At 43.9% G+C, this 10,207-nt stretch overlaps 2 long non-coding RNA genes across 2 annotated transcripts; both read left to right on the top strand.

Moving 5' to 3' along the window:
- Positions 1-2,818: 2,818 nt before the first annotated feature.
- LOC148314892 (uncharacterized) lies at positions 2,819-4,124 on the top strand. Its single transcript, XR_015841432.1, has 3 exons — positions 2,819-3,564; positions 3,652-3,745; positions 3,813-4,124. It is a non-coding gene; the product is annotated as an uncharacterized LOC148314892 (long non-coding RNA).
- A 147-nt stretch (positions 4,125-4,271) lies between these two features.
- Positions 4,272-5,304, top strand: LOC148314891 (uncharacterized). The gene is made up of 2 exons (XR_015841431.1): positions 4,272-4,700; positions 4,788-5,304. It is a non-coding gene; the product is annotated as an uncharacterized LOC148314891 (long non-coding RNA).
- The last annotated feature ends 4,903 nt before the right edge of the window (positions 5,305-10,207 follow it).

Here is a 10,207-nt window from a genome sequence, read left to right as displayed (position 1 = left end):
AAACATGGCATCAGGTCTGCTCTGTCTTGCAACCCACAAAAGTTGCCCTATTTTTGATCTTAACTGATCTCTTTCCTCTTCAGTGACAGGTGAAGTATGCTCAGCTGCACGCGATGGAGTGAGATGTATTGGCTGTAAATGGTCAATATATGTGGCCTGGTGTATTTTTATCCCTTTTTCTGAAGTAACAAAATCTACACCCACATACGAAAAATTATCATGAGCTTCACGACCAACACTAAACTTGACTTTGAGATGTGCCATGACAGTCATTTCAAACATTTGAGAACCACCCCAAATGAAATCATCAACGTGACATGCAAGCACACCCGTGACGTTTTTCTCATTGTCCAGCCAGTAGAAAACTGCTGGGTCAACTTTGGATACTGTACCTCCTGCACCAATCATTATGTCTTTCACTCTGTTATACCAATACAGAGAGGCATCTGCTAAACCATACACACACTTTTTCAATTTCCAAAGCGCCCCTCCGCAGTTGGCTTCAGGAGGAGGTTTAACAAAAATGACGCGAGACAGTTCCATGCCTTGTAGAAAGGCTGACTTTATGTCCATCGAATGAAGTGTCCACTGTCTTTGACAAATCACAGCTACAAGAAGCCTCAGCGACTCTGAGGCACAGGTTGGTGAGTCTTTTTGCAACTCAGCAACTTGCAGCTCCTCAAAACCTCTGGCAACAAGCCTTGCTTTTGGTACTAATCCAGTCACTGTCTCTTTCAGAGTGCATACCCATCGTGTGGATATGTACTTTTGTCCCTTGTCCTCAACTTCCTCAAACACATCATTTTTTCTCCAATTTGGTGACTCTTGTCCAAATTCCGACTTCATTTTTCCAGCTTTCGTAGGGTTTTCCTTCTTCAAACGGTGGCGGAACTCTGTAGTTGATAACCATCCTCTGCTACCAATGTTAGCCTGAATGAAAACTCCAAAAGTGTTGACAGTGCCCGGGCGGAAGGTGCTCCTCTTTGGCTTAACTGCCACACACATATATATACAGTGAACCCCCGCTACTTCGCGGTTCACCTTTCGCGGGTTCAGTGCTTCGCGGGTCTAAAAAATATTCGGGAGCATTGTAGTTTCGGCGAGCGGCACAAGGGGGCGCTGAAGCGGTTAGACGGCGGGCGTGCGCCGAAGAGGAGAGTGGACGAAGAAGAGAGTGGACGAAGAAGAACAGGTTCCCCCGGACACGATTGGTGGCGACGGACACGATCGGGGGCGACATTTTGCTTCGTTCGGGACCGTGCGTGAGCTCCGAAGGAGACCGGCCGGCGTGTGTGGCTGTCAAGCCGAAGAGAAACAACTTCCGCCCGGGCACCGGCGAAGCGCGAGGCTGTCAGTTATGAATGAATAAATGAAGAATGCCACCTTTCATTTCACTGTCATGATCCGTGCCTGTCATGCCGCGTGTGTTTTTGTTTTTTCAGCTGTGTGGGCGTTCCTCCAGCGATCGTCTCGCGCCATGTCGTCAGCTGCTGCGAGACGCGCTGATTACACTGACTATATTGTGATAATAAATATCTTTGTATCACCACCTTTTTTCCCGGGTCTGCGTTTGGAGAGTCCTGTTCAATCCTCCAGTTCTGCTGGAGGATCATAACATTCACAGGGCACACCGGACGGCGTACCAGCAGGTAAAAGTCGAAGTAATTAAATAAATACAAAAAGAAGTAATTGAATAAATACAAAAATAATGGCTGGGGAATAAAAAAAATAATAAGTTTTAATAATAATTTGTTTTTTTGTTATAACATGAATTTCTCTCTCTCTCTCTCTACCAGTATATATATATATATATATATATATATATATATATATATATATATTTGTATTTTTTTTAAGCATTTTTGAAGGTGTGCCGCTACTTTGCACCTATATATATTTATATATATATATATATATACAGTGAACCCCCGGTTATCGCGGTTAATGGGGACCGAGACCACCCGCGAAATCTGAAAATCCGCGAAGTAGCGTCGCACCTTCAAAAAAAAAAAAAAAAAAACACCGTGTATATATATACTTCGCACCTATATATATATATATATATACCGTATTTTTACGGCCATAAGATGCGCTCCCTCAAAGGGCGCAACACCAGTTGAGGGTGCTATTTCCGTATTCAATGCATATACTAGGCGCGCCGCACTACAAGGCGCTAGCTCAGCCGCTCGCGCTAGTTCAGCGCTAGTTCAGGCGAGACTAGCCGCTCTCGCGCTAGCTCAGCCGCTCGCTCTATCCAGCCGCTCGCTCGCGCTAGCTCAGCCACTCGCGCGCGCTAGCTCAGCCACTCGCACCTGAGTCGCGCTAGCTCAGCCGCTCGCACCTGAGTCGCGCTAGCTGATGTCAGCTCACCAAGACTCAATCCCCCAAGTGATCGTTTCCAGAGGTATCACCCCATTTCAATGACAGATGCTATGAATCTATTGGGAGTCACTGCCAATAACAATGACTATAACCAACAAAAGGTGTCTTGGCATTAGTCTACTAAACAACGTCAGGGGAGGGACTTCACTGGTCACCACACTCCTTAGAGTCACGGTTTCAAACCAAAAAAAACCTCAGCTTACAAGCAAACAATGAAACAAAGAAATAAGATTAACACAAAACATGTGTCTCTCATGCCATCTATATACCCAAAATAAATAAAAATAACACAAAAGATTACAGCAATGGCTTCTTGGGAGCCACTCAGCCTTAGCCAATTACAGCAATGGCTTCTTGGGAGCCACTCAGACTCAACCAATCACATGGCTGTTTAGAGAGATGGGCTGTTGTGCTTTGGGCTTTTTGCAGTCTGTTGTCTAAACCTGGGACGTTTCTTGCTTGCAATAACATAAATGATAAGACTGACTACAACATTGTCGACAGCTGCCCTTTTGTCCAGCTTTCTCCTACACCATCACCCAAACACCATAGTCACATAATGTATAATTCACGGTCAATTAGAAGCATAGATGACTCAGACTTTGTCCAGCAGGGTGTGCTAACATGCACTGAACAGCCCAATGAGTAAAAGGGTTGATGGTCGCGAGAGTGATGCTTAGTCCATATAATGGGCGCGTCGCTTTACAAGGCGCTTTGACTGTTTTGGGGAAGATTAGGGACTTTAAAGAGCGCCCTATGGCCCGGAAAATACGGTATAAAAGAGGAAAGATTGCAGCCGTACAATGAAGACGCTCTAAGATGAACAGCTTGTTGGCTTTTGAGGTGAGTGGTGCAAAATCAAATGGATGATGACACTTGTTAAGATGAGACTGTCTTTTCCGTAGCGGCCCCGGACGAGGAGGAGCAGATGCTACGGCGCTTGGAGAGCAAAATGCCAACTGGACAGGGAGACTATTTCTTTGTTGTTCTTATCTTTGCTCTGTCACTAACTCACTGGGTGTGCACTGCCAACACTGACTGCATGATGGGGAGAAGTCGAGTTCCTATTTGCCCCTTCTTCCACTGTTTTTGCCCCCCTTTCTTGTAACAGGCTGGCAGCGGAGCGGGATGGCCCAAGTGGTGCTAAGAACCACTGGACGAGAGTCGTCATCGCACAATTAAGTGAGAAGTCCACAACTGAAAGTTTTGCAGGATGGGCACAGCCATGAAATAAGATGGTGACATACAAGTCAATGTTTGTTGTTGCAGGTTGGAGAAGGAAGCGGTCGAGACGGGAGTCTCAGAACAGCAGCGGAAGTCATAAAATCGAATTGACGGGGCAGAAGAGGAGCCGGATGAAAGGGTGGAAAAAGTTAAAACGCATGCATGCAAATCCATCAACAAGTGGCACATGAACATTTTTGTTACAGGCCGTTTGTGGACAAGGAATGATCGCTCCGTCAAGTGATGCTCCAAGCTGAGCAGCTTCCTGGCTCTTGAGGTAGATGACAGCATTCTTCTAACAACGCTTGGAGAGCAAAGCACCAACTGGACAGGGAAAGTATTTTTGTTGTTCTTATCTTTGCTCTGTCACTAACTCACTGGGTGTTCACTGCCAACACTGACTGCATGATGGGGAGAAGTCGAGTTCCTATTTAACCCTTCCACTGTTATTGCCCCCCCCCCTTTTCTTGTAACAAGCTGGCAGCAGTGCGGGATGGCCCAAGTGGTGCTAAGAACCACTGGACGAGAGTCGTCATCGCACAATTAAGTGAGAAGTCCACAACTGAAAGTTTTGCAGGATGGGCACAGCCATGAAATAAGATGGTGACATACAAGTCAATGTTTGTTGTTGCAGGTTGGACGGGGGTCTCAAAACGCACGGCCAATGCATCAACAAAGTGGCGCAGGGCTCAGAGATGGATTCAAAGAGGAAAGATTGCAGCCGTACAATGAAGACGCTCCAAGATGTACAGCTTGTTGGCTTTTGAGGCGAGTGTTGCAAAATCAAATGGATGATGACACTTGTTAAGATGAGACTGTCTTTTCCGTAGCGGCCCCGGACGAGGAGGAGCAGATGCTACGGCGCTTGGAGAGCAAAGTGCCAACTGGACAGGGAGACTATTTCTTGTTCTTATCTTCGCTCTGTCACTAACTCACTGGGTGTACACTGACTGCATGATGGGGAGAAGTAGAGTTCCTATTTGCCCCTTCTTCCACAGTTTTTGCCCCCCTTCTTTGTAACAGGCTGGCAGCGGAGCGGGATGGCCCAAGTGGTGCTAAGAACCACTGGACGAGAGTCGTCATCGCACAATTAAGTGAGAAGTCCGCAACTGAAAGTTTTGCAGGATGGGCACAGACATGAAATAAGATGGTGACATACAAGTCGATGTTTGTTGTTGCAGGTTGGAGAAGGAAGCGGTCGAGACGGGAGTCTCAGAACAGCGGCGGAAGTCATAGAATCGAATTGACGGGGCAGAAGAGGAGCCGGATAAAAGGGTGGACAAAGTTAAGAAAACACATGCATGCTAATCCATCAACAAGTGGCACATGAACATATTTGTTACAGGCCGTTTGTGGACAAGGAATGATCGCTCCCATCAAGTGATGCTCCAAGGTCAGCAGCTTCCAGTGTTCTAACAACGTTTGGAGAGCAAAGTGCCAAGTGGACAGGGAGAGTATTTCTTTGTTGTTATCTTTGGTCTATCACTAACTCACTGGGTGTGCACTGCCAACACTGACTGCATGATGGCCATTTTGGACTGAGTTGTGCATGAAGGCAATGCTTCATTTGAGGCAAATGTGGTCTGATATATTAATTTGAGATTTTATTTTTTTAATTATTTTTTTAAGTGAATTGTCAAACTTCCTTTTTGTATGCTCCACATGTGCGTTTGTACGTGAATTAAAATTGTCAAGTGATTTCAAGTGGTCTATTTGAACTTGTGAGTGGCAGTATATGCATGTTTTTGAAAAATGACAAGTGTAGAATGGCATTTCCCCCAAACATTCGAAGGGTGACTTTAAACATGCTTTCAAACTTTAAAACTCGACTAACAATGTTGATAAACATGCAACAGGTTCGGCATTCGTAGAAAGCAGAAGTTACATTTTTCATGTAGATAAAAGTAATGGAGGGTAAGTAGTTAAATGTCAATTCTCCTAACATTAAAAGTGGTACATATATAAAACTTGTATAGTAAAACAAGATGAGTGAAGCTTTGAACAAACATTGCGAGACAGCCAATCATACGAACAAGGTGGGCAAAATCCTGCCTTCTGTTAGCTGGCCAGGTTAGCATTGAGCTCATGACTTGAAATTCCACACAGGCAAAGTAAGGCAATAACATCCCACGTAGTTTGAATTTGGTGTTTTAGCCGTTTCATTTTTTACATTTGTCTTTATAATACTGGGCCTGTTTTATTTAATTGTCATTAGAATGTATCTAATAATCAGATACCCTTATACCATATAATATTTGATAATTGGTTTATTTTTTTAATTGAATGTGATATTGTTTTGTTTCATTAATTCAATAAAGTTTAAAAAAAAGAAAAAACAATCTCTGCCTATTCATTCAATAGTTTTTTTTTAAGTCACGTGTCCATGTTCAAAATTTAAACGTCAACTTGGTTGTCTCAGTGCTTCTTCACGCATGTACGCCCCTCCCCCCTATGTACATCTTATTTCTTGAAACAACTGAGCATTAACTCTAAAATTGACCTTTTCCTCATTGCAATGTTACTCGTTATCCTTAGGTCTTTAAACGTGGAGAAAGGGTGATATAAGTTTCGTTTTCGTCCAAGATGCAGCATAATCGCGTGCATGAAATTTGTCCCTCGAGGCTTCCGTAGTTGAGGCGTCACCTTAGGCGCGAGCTGAATTTTCGTTCTTTCTCCTGCGGACCTTCGAAAGGTAAGCACCTCTCTTCGCTGATGCTTTTTAGTTAAATGGCTAGCTTATTTGTATTGTGGTGGAATTGTTTCATGCTGTTAATGATGTGTGTTGCTGCTGGGTTGAACTTTAATGCTCGTTTTGACGGCTGATGCTTGAGCTCCGGTGTAGTTTTTTTACCTCCTTGTAAGATTGTTGCTCCTTGCGTTGTTGTCCACGGTTGGTTTTCTGTGCTTTGGGGCTTCGTGGTGGCTGAGGTAAAACCGGATTTAATGGCGCGCTGAGCGCGAGTAAATTGCTGGGGCCTAGGAGTCACCGAGCTAACTGCTAAATCGGAGTTTAATGGCGCCCTTTTTATTTAATTTTTTATTTGCCTCCCCTGAAATGTAGTTGTCACTTATGATGTCCACGATTGTTTACTCTGCATTGTGGCGGCTGGGCTAACTGCTAAAACCGGTTAAAATGGCGGGTTCAGCTTGTGTTAATTTGCGGGGGGCCATTTAGCTACTGAGCTAACGGCTAAGATTAGAATTAATGGCTCGCTGAGCGCGAGTGAATTGGTGGTGCCTAGGAGTCCCCGAGCTGACTGCTAAAACCGGATTTAATGCCGCGCTGAGCGGGCGTAAATTGCTGGGGATAAGAGTCACCGAGCTAACTGCTAAAACGGGGTTAAATGGCGCGCTTCTTAATTTTTTATTTGCCTCGCCTGCAATGTAGTTGTCACTTATGATGTCGTCCATGGTTGTTTTCGCTGCATTGTGGCTTCGTAATGGCTGGGCTAACTGCTAAAAACGGTTTAAAATGGCGGGCTCAGCGTGTGTTAATTGCGGGGCCTTTTAGCTACCTAGCTAACGGCTAAGATTGGAATTAATGGCGCGCTGAACGCGAGTAAATGGCGGGCGGGGCCAAAGTAGCTTCTGAGCAAACTGCCAACTTTGAGCAAATGACACGCTGAGCGCAAGGAAAAGGCGGGAGCCTTGTTCCGCTGTGATTGGTCCAGGTTGAACAAGTTATGGTGTTTGAGTCCCTGTGCTTGGCCTAGTTTGAAATGCGTCATGTGGTGTGCTGTTCAAGCCCTGTGATTGGCCTCGTTTGAAATGCGTCACAAGGCTGGCTGGTTGAACACCCCCCCCCCTTTTTTTTTTTTTTTTTTTTTTTCCCCTGAACACTGATTCATTTTAAATGCATCATGCTATATTGCTGTCCCATGTATATCATACTTGATTTTTTTATCACACATGTACTGCTGTTTTTAATCAGTTTTCAACCTTACGCTGCACAATGAGTGTTTTTATTCCTGTTAAGCACATCCACTTTTTTTTTTAAACATTGTTCCACTTGGCATTGTGGACTCTTTGGCATTGGCTGTATTGTGGAATTTTTGGCATTGTGGAATTTCTTGCATTGTGGAATTTTTGGCACTGTGGACTTGTTAGGGGTTGGGGTTTTAGGGTTAGGGGTAAGGGTTTCGGGCACAGGTGTCAAACTCAAGGCCCGGGGGCCAGATCCGGCCCGCCACATCATTTAGTGAGGCCCGCCAAGACAAAACATGCACGACTACGTTTCTTGTCAAAATACCAAATGTTTTCTTTGTGACTAACCACACTGTTAAAATGAATTGAATGGTAGTTAAACAAACAACATTTTCCTGGATTCAGATTTTTAAAACTCATTAGCCATCACTTTGTTGTGTATATGTAATAATAATATGATAAACTATGATGTGGCCCACGAGAAAGATGAGTTTGACACCCCTGGTTTAGGGTTAGTGGTTGGGATTTAGGGCTTTAAGGGTTGGGGGCTTTAAAGCTTGGGGGCTTTAAAGGTTGGGGGCTGGGGGGTTTAGGGGTTGGGGGGTTTAAGGGTTTAGGGCAGCGGTCGGGAACCTTTTTGACCTGGAGACCCATAAAACCAAACTATTTCTAGATATATATTTTTTGAGAGCCATATAGTATTTTAAACATATAATAATAATAATAATAATAATAAAAGGTTTACTTTTAATGTGACTTCTGGTGCTGCATGTTTTTTTTTTTTTATGTCCTTAATTTGTGTTTCCTCGACTTGATTCGCCATCATGATGCTCCGATCGTGAACCGTTCTTGCTGACAGTGGCATGTCTCTTATTTTTTTGATTATCTTGGCTTTATTTGGAAAGTCATCAAAAAGTTCATTGGCCACATCAAGCATAAATGTTTTGGCATATTCGCCATCTGTGAACGGCTTTCCACAATTCACTATTGCCAAAGCACCCGCAAAGCTAGCGGAATTACCGTCACCTTGCGTGGTCCAGACACGCAGTTGCTGCTGGCTCGTCTGCACTTTCAGTTGCAGCTCTTCGCATGCCTTTTTCCTGCTGTCCCCCGGTGGATATTTCAATGCAAAAGAAGCATGACGCGTATCGAAGTGCCGCTTTATATTTGAGCGTTTCATTGATGCAATTTTGTCATTTCATATTCGACATACTGCGGATCCTGCTCTCTCCACAAATGCAAATTCCTCTGTCCACGCAGCCTGGAATGCACGGTAATCATCGTCTTTTTTTCTTTTCGCCATCTTTTCTGTTACAAGGGTTGAGCGGGTTGAAGGGTTGAAATTTTATCTCTGATAAAATTAATTTCCGTACATTGACAATGACCCGTGACGTACTTGCGATCGATTGGTTCCCGACCTGTTCCAAAATATATATATATATTTTAATTTAATTTAATTTTTTTTTTGGGCCCCCTCAACTCCAAACTGTCTGGGAGCCATATGACGTCTCCGGAAGAGCCATAGGTTCCCGACCGCTGGTTTAGGGTTAGGGTTTTATCACACATGTGTTTCACTCTGTCCTGTTTCTCATACAGAGTGGACGATTAAAGCATTGACTTGCTTACTTCACTTTTATTAACTTCTTAACTTGTGCAGTACAGTACGTTACTTCAGTCAGTTGACATAGGGAAAACGTCACTTCCTCTTTTTCTCGTCCGTCCCTGTAATCGGCCCCTAAGCAACATAACATAACTAACAATAATATTGTTACATCTTTTCTTTTTTCAATTTGAAGCACTTCCTTGCGATGTAAACGTTGCACACACATTTTCATGCAGATTATGTATTCATACTAGAAAATATGCCTAACATAACTTTGTCAACATAAAGCGTCACTTTCAGTGCATTATTTGTAAATTAACCCAAACTATATTAACAAATTCCAATCCTTCAAATAAATATAACATCTTCTTTCTATTATGTTGGCTCCAAAACATTATGTAAAACATCTTGTCAGTATTATCCAACCCCCCAACCAGCAAACAAATTATACCTTGACATTTACAGTTTTTTTTTTTCCTAACCTAAATATCGAAAACCTCTTTTCCTTTTTTTTTTTTCCAACATAAATATCCCAAATCTTCTGTCTTCACTGCGTGTAGTCCTCCAAATATCTAGGCTTAAACACCTGACGACCTGATCTGGTGACAACTTTGGTTTGGTCCCTGGTGCCACACTGCTGGGTTGCATCCACACAGTCTGAAGTCCCCTGAGTCCCACTCCTCGTTGACGTGACAGATCCTGTATCATGGTCTCGTCTAAGATGTCGTCGATTCCTCCTCACAACTCCTCCTGAGTCCAGCTTCACCTCATAAGATCTGTGATCCACCGGTCCTACTACTCGTGCAGGTCTCCAGACGCCACGAAGATCGAAAGGCTGGACCCTCACCTTGTCTCCATTTTTCAGGGCATCCAAATTTTTAGCGGTGCGGTCGTAATATTTTCCTCGACGGTGTTGGTTGTGTCTAATTCCTTGCACATTGTTATGCAGCTCCGGTTCTAGCAGAGTATCTCTTGTAGGGAGCAGTGTCCTCGTCCTCCTGTTTAGCAGTCTCTGCGCAGGGCTAGTTGCAAGACCTTGGCTCGGTGTGTTGCGATGGTCCAATATTGCCAGAT

The sequence above is a fragment of the Idiotropiscis lumnitzeri genome, unplaced genomic scaffold (genome assembly GCF_059441095.1).
Source record: "Idiotropiscis lumnitzeri isolate Australia: NSW breed Sydney's pygmy pipehorse unplaced genomic scaffold, RoL_Ilum_1.0 HiC_scaffold_188, whole genome shotgun sequence".
Lineage (NCBI taxonomy): Eukaryota > Metazoa > Chordata > Actinopteri > Syngnathiformes > Syngnathidae > Idiotropiscis > Idiotropiscis lumnitzeri.
Note: the sequence above shows the minus strand (reverse complement) of the source record. Positions and strands in the feature narration are given on the sequence as shown.